Source organism: Bactrocera oleae, chromosome 2, assembly GCF_042242935.1.
Source record: "Bactrocera oleae isolate idBacOlea1 chromosome 2, idBacOlea1, whole genome shotgun sequence".
Classification (NCBI taxonomy): Eukaryota; Metazoa; Arthropoda; class Insecta; order Diptera; family Tephritidae; genus Bactrocera; species Bactrocera oleae.
Window position 1 is genome coordinate 32,698,111 of NC_091536.1, and position 12,558 is coordinate 32,710,668.

A 12,558-nucleotide genomic window follows, 5' to 3' on the forward strand; every position below is an offset into this window, starting at 1 on the left:
GGAAATGCGCTAAGGCGAAAAGTAAAAATTGTTTTTGAACCGACTCTAACTTGTCAGAATGGATTTGGTAGCTAGGATTCCATACCACAGAGCCATATTCCAATATAGGTCGAACCAAAGTTGTATAAAGTGTTTTAGTAATATACGGATCTCTAAATTCTTTAGACCAACGTTTAACAAAACTGAGGACAGCTTTTGCTTTCAAGACCATGGTATCAATATGAAGACTGAAATTAAGCTTAGGGTCCATATTCACTCCCAAATCAACATAGTTTAAAACTTGCTCTAGAATATGGTGTTTTATTACATAAGAAGAGGGGTGCACAGATCTACGGGAAAAGCACATCGTCTTACATTTATTGAGATTCAATGGCAAATCATTTCTATCACACCATGCAACCAAATTGTTTAAGTCTGTTTGCAACAGACACCTTTCCTCAGTTGAAGTGTATGATTTAAAAAGCTTTACATCGTCAGCGTATAATAAAATTTTTGAGAATTCTATTACTGAAGAGATATCGTTAATAAACAACAAGAACAGAATCGGGCCAAGATGACTACCTTGCGGAACACCAGAAGAAACATTAATTGTATCTGAAGGTGTATCCTCAAATATCACTTGTTGTGTTCTATTATAAAGACAGGAAGATACCCATTGAAGGAATCTTGGCTGAAAGCCCAGCAGATCAAGTTTATGTATGAGAATCGAGATATTTACTTTATCGAAAGCTTTGCTGAAGTCTGTGTATATAACATTCGTATGCTTATGTTCCCTAAAACCCAATGATACATGGTTTACAAATTCAAGTAAGTTTGTTATAGTCGAGTTCCCTTTACGAAATCCATGCTGAGATGAGGAAATTAACGGAGAAATCGAAAATGTTATATGGTCAGTGATGATAGTTTCAAAAAGTTTAGGTATAACTGATAGTTTTGCGATACCTCTATAGTTTTCAATGTTGGATCTAAATCCACTTTTATGCAAAGGGATTATAAATGACTGTTTCCATATTGAAGGAAATATACCGTGTTTAAGAGAGGAATTAAATATCCTTGTCAAAGGCAAGTAAATATATTTGGCACTATTTTTTACGAAGCATGAGGGTATCATGTCTGGGCCCTAACTAAAAGATGGTTTTAACTTATTTAAATTAAAAAGGACGTCTTCTTCAGAAATAACTGGAGCGTTAATTAAAGTATTCGAACACAGCACTTGCTGATAAGAAAAAGTTTTGGAAGAATTATTACAGTAGTTGGACTTGAAAAATTCTGCAAACATATTCGATATAATATCATTGTCACTTGAAATGATAGATTTGTATTTCATTGCGGACGGAAATTTGGAAATCCTGCGTTTGGAGTTGACGAAATCATAAAACGATTTTGGATTATTTACAATATTTTTTTTTACTTTATTTAAGTAATTATTATAACATTTTTTGTTTAGGTCAAAATATTGTCGACGCAATAGAGAATATTTAGAATAGTCGACAAGTGAACCGGTTTTTTTAAAATGTTTAAAGGCTCGAGTTTTTCTGTTTTTCAATTTATATAACTCTTTCGAAAACCACGGACTTATAATTTTGCTTTTATTAACAATTACTATTGGAACATACTTTTCAAATAATTTCATAATAATGTTATTAAAATGAGAGACACTCAATTCAATGCCACCATTATAATTAGGCCATGTTATTGTAGAAAGTAATACATGGACTTGTATGTACAATTGAGAGCTCGTTGACGAGATCAATAGGTACATTGGTATGCACAAATTGTTTGTGCGTATGTATGTTTAAAAGTATATACATACAATTATTATATTTACTTTTAAACACTTGTACACAATCCTATTTATTTTTGGTTTTTGGTTGATAAAGAACAAGAGGTATTGCCAGAAAAAATTTTAAAATATTTAACGCAGGATATTAAATATCCAAACGCAGGATCTCCAGATTCCCGTCCGCGATAAAGTACAAATCTATCATGTCATGTGACAATCACATTATATCCAATATGCTTGCAGAATTTTTGAAGTCAAACTACTGTAATAATTCTCTTCAGACTTTTTTCTATCAGCAGGTGCTGTGCCCGAATACTTTAATTAACTCTTCAACTATTTCTGAAAAAGACGTCCTACTTAACTTAAATAAGTTATGCGATGAGATGCCAGTCTTCTTTTCAGCAACCGTGTAGGGAATGTAATTATAATTGAAAGACGAATAAAGAGTTATAGACAATTAAAGTATTCTATATTTAAGCTAATGCATTATTTTTTATTAAAGTAACAAATATATATTAAATTATAATTATTGATAGCAATCTAAACATTGCAAATATTACATATTTCATATTTATACTACTAATGAAAGATAAAATAAATTAAACACAGACAACGTTTGACCTTGTGAGTTATTCATCGCCAATACAAGTGTCAATCTAATTGGAAATTGAGGGCGTTTAAATTTTATTGGGACATCTATAAGAATCATAGGCATTCGTGTTTTTAATAATTTTTAATAACTAATCTTGTGCCGTTACAAAGCCATGGTTGGTTCAAAATACGAAGCAAAATTACTGGAGATACAATCTTCAGTTGCAAATGATGCGGTGGCATTCCAGGCATTTCCAATAATATCCGGGAAACAGTCGTTGCCAATTTGACAGTATCATATGTCATTTCACAATTTATATCTGTGTTGATTAAATCAAATTCCATTCGATTTGGTAAACTCATACTGCAATGATTTATTAGTAAATTCACAATGCCAATGCAATAATCCTCAATATCAATCAATGCTTTATTTTATATTGCATTACTGAATGATCTAACCGTTGCACATTGTATAATGTCGAGACAATATATCATCAGTCATTGGATATTTGTGATTATCCCAAAACATTTGGGATCGGGCCGGAAAACATATCTTCAGTACTAGACAAATAGCCGAATTTGTCTTGTCTTACAGTGTCTGTGCGAATGCCACAAAAGCATCTGCACGATTAAACAATTAAAAAAAAATTAGTGAGCGTAGTTTTTGGTGGAGTTATAGAACGATCAAGCGCTGTTTCGTTCGTGAAAAACACATGTTAGCTGTTTTCGAGCTGCAAAAGAAATAATTTTAAATTAACTGTGAGAATGAAATTAACTTGACTTGATGAGAATAAAATAAGATAATTATAATTAATAAAATAAAAAAATTTCATCAAAATCGGTCCAGCCGTTTCGGTGGAGTTTGTCAACAAACACCGTGACCTGAAAATTTTATATTAGGACAAGTAAAAGGTTCGTTCTGTTTTTTTTATTGATTTTTCAAAAAAAATTTTGCACATTTGTCCGATTTAAGTCAAATATGCGCCGTTTTATTCGTAAGCTTGTTGCGAACGAGAAGCCAACTACATTATATCCCTCTCGTAGAAGGCTGCGTCCCTATTGGCAAAAAACTCGGAGATCCAATTTTCACAGGCCTCTCTTGAGGCCAACTTCTCACCATTAAGCGCGTTCGCCATGGGCAGGAAAAGATGGTAATCACTTGGTGCCAGATCCGGACTATAAGGTGGGTGCATTAGGACCTCCCATCCGAGCCGACGAAGACGTGTGTGTAGTGGCGTTGTCCTGGTGGAACACAATTCGGCCTCTGTTTATCAAAGATGGCCTCTTCTGGATGAGTGCCGCATTCAAGCGGTCCAGTTGTTGGCAGTAGAGGGCCGAATTGAGCGTTTGGCCATAGGGCAGCAGCTTGTAGTAGATTATTCCTTGACAATCCCACAAACACGCAACAAAACCTTCCTGGCCGTCAATCCGCTCTTGACCACCGTCTGGGCCGTTTCCCCGAGCTTTGATCACGACCGTTTGCGCTCGATGGTGTCGTAAGTGACCCATTTTCCATCGCCAGTTACAATCCGCTTCAGAAACGGGTCGATTTTGTTGCGATTCAGCAGCGATTCGCAGATGGAAATTCGGTCCATCATGTTTTTTTGCGTTAGTTCGTGTGGAACCCAAACATCAAGCTACTTTTTGAATCCAAAGTTATGTAATGGGTTCCAAACGGTTTTCTAGCTTATCTTTAGTTCCGCAGCAATTAAATAAGTGCTCACGTGACGGTCTGTTTCCATTATTTCCATGATTTTATCGCAATTTTCGACGACAGGCCTCCCGACGCGTGGTGCATCTTTGACATCGAAATTACCGGAACGGAACCTAGCAAACCACTTTTGCGCTACACGTTCGTTTACAGTACCGGGCCCATAAACTAAATTAATTTTTTCAACCGCTTTGGCTGCTTTTTCGCCTTGACCGAAGAAAAATTGTAAAATATAGCAAATTTTCTCTTTGCTGGTGTCCATCTTTGACGAGCGCTCACAATCAATCGAAAAACTGTCAAAGACAAGCTTTTAGCGCGAATAAACACGTTTTCAGCGCCGTATAGTATGACATGATGCGACACGTAACACTAGTACTATGGAAAATAACTCTAAGAGATGGATAAAAACCGAACGTTAAATATAATATAAATTAAGCATTCGTTAAAACTTTCAATGGATTTTAATCAATGCCTGCAGTAGTTTAGTGGATATTATTGGAAAACATATTATGTCCTTCATGTTATTGTCATTATTCCTATGTTGTCCCTTGATGTTTGTGTTCCTCCTCCCCGTGCAGTCGCCCTGCATGGAGAATAAGGCCCTTTCTTACGTCTGTGTTCTGGGCCCCATGTCACAGAACCGACAGTTTGTACAAGAGGCCAGAACCATTTATGTAAGTGCTTCTTGATCTGACAATGGCCGGTGTAGAGCGCGACATGTAGCCGAACTTATTTTTTGGGAGATTGATTACGATTTTAAGCCCGCTGAGGTTGTAACCACCAATTACCAACCTAGCATGGCGCATGTCTTGAAGTTGTGGCCAATGTCCCTCCCTGCTTACTCTCTTCTTATTATACAGCAGATCTTTTATTATGGTATGGGGACCAAGCGGAACGTACGGTTCCGGTCCTACCATTATTGTGAAGCAGGCAAGCTCGTCAGCTACGATCTGGTAGGGTGTTAGCCTTACTATACACTTTTCCCACGGTAGTTAAACGTTAAAAGAGCCAGTGGTATTTCATCACTTAGGGCTTTCATCTACTAGGACGAGATTATCTTCCCTCTGTTGTCACTTGATGCATTGATTGATTTGCTGCTTGATTGATTACTATGTGTAGCGGGGTGAGAACCAGCATCACGTCCAGTAAGTCGTTGGAGCTTCAGTAGCTGAAGTCCTGCTGACGTCTGCGATGTTTTTGAAGCCCAGGTTACCGGCTCATATGTAATAATCGGTCTCACGATCTTGGTGTGCATCCACCTGATAATCATTGGGTTGCAGGCCCAAAATTTCCCGGCAAGTCGATTGCACAGCATGATTGCTTTTGTAGTATTGGCTATGGTCAGGTCCACATGCTACTTCCATCGAAGAGGGGAATCCAGCATGAGGCCCAGGTATTTGACAATATTAATCATCTTCAACTCTCTGCCTCACAAAGATAAATTTCTGAGGCCTGGCAGAGACCTTCGTCCCGTGAACGTAACGATGGTGGTTTTCGAGGGGTTGATGTTTAATCCAACCGCACCGCACCACCCCTTTGCCAGACCTAGTCACCTTTGTATGATGTCACAAATAGTGTCTACAAATTTGCTCCTGGCTAAAATCCATCTGCATCCGGTGCAGCCACATTCCTTTTTTCCAGTACTCTTGCCACGCTATCGCGAGACGTATTGTCAAAAACACCTTCGATGTTTAACATCGTCTCACTTCCATCCAACAAACTTTGAATCTCTGAGGTTAACTAATACAGAGCAGGATTAGTTGATTTGCCTGCTCTGTATGCATGCTGATTCGCATGTAGCAAAGCAGCTGTCAGCGCTTTCGATTTTATTTCGTAATCTATGATATTTTCCAAACTCTGTAGTAAGAAGGCCTAAAGAACTTCGCCAATGAATAGTCTTTCCTTCATACTTTGGCTATAAAGATCACCTTTGCAGTGCGCCACGGTTCCGGGATATACGCCAGCGCTAGGCTATCTCTCATTACCTGCCCCCCCCCTATAGCAGAAGTGCTGGAAAGATGTCATCCACCCTGGAAGAATTTCCCGAATTTCGCCATAGCCCACTTGATCGAGTCCGCAGTAAATAGCTGTCTTGCGACACTCCAATCAAAGCGAGATGGCTTGTATTCGATCACCGTTGAAACAGGTCTAATTGTCTCTGAAAAATGCGCAAGCAGAAGTGCCGTAGCTCTTTCTTCTGCACTGGTCGTATATGTCCCGTCACATCTTTTTCACAAAAGTTTCTAAAACATTTCTGTTGCAAACCTTATTTCCTTATTGTAAGAAGTTAGGTTGAATTTATATTGCTCTCAGTTCCTCGTACGTTTGGCCTTGTTGAAGAGCTTTCTTACTCTTTTCCAAAGATCTGAGAGTTTGCTTGACCACCAAGGACAGCACCTCCCTCTTACTTATTGCAACGAAAATGGGTTCACAACCAACATTTTCTGCACTTAAATTACTACTAATGATAGACTTACCTCGTGTGTTGCAGTGCGTACTGCCCCAGTCCATGCGATGGGCGTTTGCGTCGCATCCCAAAATCAGGGGCATCTTGTTTCTCCTGCAAAAGTCCCCTAGGCAATCCTCAGCCTCTGGGGGTGCTGGCAGGAACTCTGAAATACAAAAGAAATCAAGATTATTCCTCAATACTATACAAGTTCTAGGTTGAGACTATTATACAGTTCTCGCTGGAGAACTCCCAGATTACCTTGTTAGCGTCTGTTTTGAGTCCCTAGACCTCCCCTTTATGGGCCCATGGTTCTTGGTTATCCGATATGAACACGCTCGCGGTGACAGCCGAGGCTGACACCGTGTAGTACAGGTTTCCCTGGGTAACTTCCTCGTTGACGACCACTATAGGATCCACTAGGTCATTTAGCCCCTCCAAAAGCTCCTGCGAGGACAAGATACTAAGGCCCTCGTTTTGGTTCTTTATGAGCCCGAGAACAAACTCATACGGCTTTCTTGCATATCTGGAGAGGAACACCGCCAACGGACACGGTATTGCCACCTTTACCCTCCTTAGGTGCAGGGAAGACACTGCCGCATCTGACCCAGTCTCGTGCGAGTTTTTCGGCTACCTTAGGAGTTTTTCCCTCTTGGAGATGCGTCAGGTACTACTTGAGGCTTGCACCGCTCATATCCCCCCTACGAGGGTCGTCGTGTCTACCTGCGTAACCAGCTGGTGCTCCAGATTGCCCTCTGCCTCCCTCTTTTTCTTCTTCTTGTGAGCACCCCCGGTACATGTCCGCTGAGACTGAGGTGAAGTAGATGTCACCTACTGAGCGCCGCTACATGGGGCATGTCATTGCCATCACCTTTGGCATGCTCCTTAAACTGCGCACGCTGCTCACGCGATAGGGAGAACAGAACACCTGCACCGTTGCTATCATTGTAGCTATGTTTTATAGTCGTTTGCCGTGGTTGTGGAGTTGTCGTAGATGATGTTGTTGTTGTGGTCGTTTAGTTTAAATTTTTGCTGTTCATCTTGGTCTTACGACTCTTGGTTCAACGCAGTGAGCCGTTGGGTCAACGATAGTGAAGGGGAATGCAAAGGTCCGCCGCGCCAGAACTCCATGATGCGATAAGGCCTCCGTCACTTCGCAATGCGGCCCGTTGTTGGAAAGGCTTCGTTAGAATACAGTCAAAATAATATCCTGTCTGCAAATCATCCAATGGGCATTGGAGTCGCATAATACCCTGGATTAGGCAGTGGCAGTTCTTGGTTCTGACAACCCGTGTGAGCAGTGCCAGGTGACACCTTTCACATTGGTTGAGAGATACCGAGTGTGCTTTACGACTTAAGCCTCTGCACCATGGCAAGGTGCCTGCCATTGGTAGAGGACACGGCGGGCTTCGTGTAAGAAAGCCTTCAGAGTAAGACCCCTGTGTTTTTTTAATCAAGTATATTATATATATACACATATGTACATTTAAAAAAAAGTAATACTTCAATGTGTATTTCAACCAACTCCGAACCGGTACTAATTTTATTAAAATCAACTGCGCATTCTTTATTTGTGTGAAAATTTTGAGAACCATATGTTATGATTCTTTTGTTATTTGTATGACTATACAATGACATAAACCTGTTAAAGAAATGCCCAATTTTCCTGTTACTTGATATTATTAGCGTAAATTACCGCTATTGCTTGACTGGATCGGGTAGAATTAATGTTTAATTCCAACGACTGGAACGTCCAGATTGAAATTATGCCTTAAATATATATATGGATAAGAAGAGATTGGTTGCCGCCGTTAAAGATCACTAACAAAAAATGTTAAACAATCAAAAATGAGTAAAACACGAAATTTAAATGAATTTAATTAAAAAATTTGTGATGTGATGCTTCACAGTATTAATTTTCAATTGAAAATGATAAAAACTCTTTTATTAATTGAGAGCTAACAAGTATAATTCCCTTTATTAAGTGTTGAAAGTTCAAAAGTCAGCTGTTTAAGGTATATTAAAATCATAAAAAAAAATTAAAATAATCCTTATATTAAACGGTTTATACATATATAATAATTTTTAATCTTTGTTGTGTGTTTTAATTTAAATGCCAAAAAAAAATTTTTTTTTCTCATTTGACCACTGTTGGGTCACCGATTGATAACCACTGCATTATACGGTCATATGTTCCATTTTTTTTTTGCTATTTCTTGTTCTCTACTTATTTGCCTAATAATCAAGGGCAAGCATTAGAAGTCATTCACCTCAATGCAGTTAATAATTGTATTTGCATTGTGTACATACTTACATATTTATTGCTTGCGCTTGCTTTGTACACTTATGCTACCGCTATGTTTTCGTCCACGCAATTATATGAATATTTGTTTGTGCACATTACCATTCCCATTAACCATGTACTAAGCTTAATATGTAAGCACCCTCTTGCAATGCTGCGTTCCCATTTTTTTATATTTCTCTTATGTTAATAACTACATTATATACGAAGGAGCAATAGAGTAAAGTATGTACTTGGGTTATTCTCTTTTTATGAACTGTTTTTATATAACTTACATACTTATGTATATATGCACTAATAGATAACGAAACTATGTACTTAGCGGAAATTATGTATTGAACGGTATTGCAATATTGCTTAGAATATTATTTAAGGAGAAGAATTTTACAAATAAAGTTAGTCTAATAACTGACCACACATAGCATCATTACTCGGCCCTTTGTATTTTATCGCTGTTACAACTTCGCTTAAATATTTCGCTTTTTCGATATTTGCGCGGCTACAAAAAAAGCTTTGTAGCCCTACAACCACAATACAAAATATTAAAAAAAAAATCCAATCCTAGTAATAAATACACATTTAATTATAGTTGCCGACGTTTGTATTTCAGAAAGCAAAAAAACTATATAAAATAAATAAAAGTAAAAATAAGCTTACATTGAATGCGCATATCATAAAATTTAATAAAAGAAAAACTTTTTCACTCATAACTCTTGAGTTGCCTTTAATTATGAATCATCTATGATTCTAAAAATGACAACTGATCATCAACCAATTATTACCAATTTACTGTTTTACTACTATAATATAACAAAGTTAATTCATTCAAACAAATCTGTATAAAAATTAGCTTCTACACGTTTAAAATAATTATCATATATTTGTTTCAATGTCATAGCTGAACTCAGGCCACCAAGGGCTACAGCTTTGCGAACTGTTGACGGCCAAAGTTTTTAGGATAGCAGGGAATACCCAATAAGCAGCCGCTGATCTCCGGAGACTAAATTCCGCCTCGAAATAAGCATTCACAACTCCTAAGGGGCTGCCTCAATTTAACACCTCCTCATGAAAGGAAGGCAACAGAGCGCTACAGCCGAATCCGTTGTACAACAAACCCCAATTGCTAAGCTCAGTCATCCCCAGGGGTCACAGACCGCAGATAGTGCACGGCCTGCAAGACGTAGGTTAGTTGTGAATAACAAATAAGCAGCTCCCAACCAAGATCACAGCACAGACGACAAACTGAGAAAGTAAGCAACAAAGTAGAATTACAGTTTTGACAGTTTTTGGGAATGTTGAGCTAGGGATGACGGCTGTGGCATTCTGTTAGCTCAGAATACAAGATTGACAATTTGTAGGAATAGCTTTTAGGGTAATGTCATAGGCGCACCGCCCCGTTAAGAATATGGCAGGTTTTCAAGTATGTTCAATGCTACGTCGCCATTAGATTGGCAGAGCAGGCTCAATTGATTTGAGTCCTAACTAGTGGTATGGTCACGGCTCTGCAAATGAATTGACATAAGGTGTCGTGTCAACCCTTGTGTGGTTTCCCGGCAATGCACAAATAACTACAGGGACTAAAAATGAAACTGTACTATCGACCGGAGATAGCGGCGTGAAGCTTACAGCGTAAAAAAGGAAAACAACAAACAAGTACAAACGCCGCCGCACAACTTTTTAAGACAGGAGTTTATTCTGAAAATGAGAGCAGTAGAGGATTAGGCGCTCCTTAAGTTTCGCACTACCCTCAAACAGTTAAAGCCACGTTAAGGCAGAAAAATATATGTACAGATATAGAATATATGTACAAATATAGAAATAGTACATCTGAGCTAAGCGAGCTCTTCGAAATCGGTTTGTTGAATCAAATCTGAATGAAGGCAGAAAGCGACACAAGACACGCAAACGCAACTAAATCCTTAGACGCATGCTTCAAACATACTAATGTTTCAACGCCAGTAACAACTCTTCCTTAACGGACTACACCCAACTCAGCAGAGCATGAGCATGAGAAAAATGGGCGAGGACCCGGAAAAAAACGCAGAGCAAACCCCAGACAATACCAGGTGGGCAAAAAAACTACAAGCTTCGGAAGCAAAAATTGGCCAGCAGAACCAAGGACGGCCAGACGAAGTTCTAGGGACCAAGACAAGGTGGAATTTTGATTAATACAGAAAATAAAAACACGCGCCCTGCTCTTCGAATTGAAGAATGGAGAAATTCTAAAATCAGATCTCCCGAAAGCGCTTAATCTACACGGCTTAGTTTCTGTAAGTGAGCTTATGCAGAAAGTCACAATAGAGATTCGAGTCCTCAATTCATTAACCATTGACGTAGAAGTCGCGACCTAGAGCTAGATAAAACGCGTGCGTGCTAGAGAAAGCAGATGAAGAAACCACTGTGAGGACCAGCGCTTCAAATACCCGCAAACAAATATACGCATATGTGATGTTTGCAGCCGGTAGCGTATACAGAGTCCTTAAAAAAAATTGGATGGCTCAGCTACAGATGAAGCTTGTGAAGGAAATGAAAAAATGCTATAAATGATTTTACTTCGGCCACACGATGTTGAAAACCCAGGTACAAGCAGAAATACTGCAAAAACCCATCGAGTCAAAAATATCATAGGCCTGGGTCTCGGGGTCAGAAGTGAAACTGCTTACTAACTTCTACCACTGCTCATATTGGAACTCGCAACCGATGTAGGAATCATTAGCGAGCAATATAAGATAGCACAAGGTTTAACATTCCTGGAAGACATCAGTGGCAATATGGCTAACGGAAAGAAGCAATTTCAAAAAAACAAACAGCGGGAGAGGAAATGGGCTTGTCAGAATAAGCAATGAAAACATTAGCTGTTACCTGACCCCGATCCTATCATATCAAAGGCTTTCAAGAAAAGCTCGAGGCCAGATAAAAGCCTAATAACAGCTAAAAGAAGGGGAACACGTAAATGGAACGCTTCCTAGCTAAACTCAGAAAAGCTTCTTGTGCCATAGTCCAAAATCCACCAGCACTTTAAAGAACAGAAAAGCCCTTTACGCTGATAATGCATGTTATATATTTTATTAAAACACATTTTTAACGTACTTATACATATGTATATATATTTTATTAATAATTACAACAGCTTTCATATTTCAAAAAACTTTTCCCTTATGCATATGTCTATGTCACAAGAATAAGAAAAGGACAAATTAAAATATGCAACGGTAAGAAGAATACAAATGAGAGTACTTAATTTCTAGATGTTATTTGAAAGTTACTGTAGAGAAAAGAAGTTAATGATCAAAAATAAGAGAGAAAAGTTATGTACAAAAGAAAAGCAATGTTTCAAAATATATATGGTGAATTCTCATTATATGTAATTCCTCCATCGTTAGAATTGAAGATACATCTTCAACTCTAATTGTGTTTTCGAATTTCAATTTCCTCTTTGTATTAGAGCTATGAATGTTTTCTAATTAAGAATTAGTTGTCCTTTATGTCCTACAGATTTATAATTTTTTATGTATCCATCAGAACTTTGTTCTTTATAAAATTTTCTCTTTACATTTCTTTTATTTATTCATTTATAATTTTTTTTAATATTTTCTTAATTTTGTAAAAGAATTTCTTTTCTTATAGAATAATATGAATTATTATAATATTATTGTTTAAGATTATTTTCTATTTTTATTTTAAATCACACGATGCACCCTGTGCAAAGTATTTCTCTAGAACTT

General features: G+C 38.1%; 1 long non-coding RNA gene across 2 annotated transcripts in view; it reads right to left on the reverse strand.

Moving 5' to 3' along the window:
• Positions 1-12,558, reverse strand: part of LOC118680048 (uncharacterized) — a 120,662-nt gene that overhangs the window by 20,710 nt on the left and 87,394 nt on the right. Inside the window, exons 5-6 of one of the 2 annotated variants that reach the window (XR_011397921.1) lie at positions 6,563-6,697; positions 2,361-3,105 (exon numbers count right to left, since the gene is read on the reverse strand). The exons of the other annotated variant lie outside the window; for it this stretch is intronic. This is a non-coding gene — a long non-coding RNA (uncharacterized lncRNA). Of the gene's footprint in view, positions 1-2,360; positions 3,106-6,562; positions 6,698-12,558 lie in introns of those variants that run through there. 2 annotated transcript variants of the gene reach the window in all.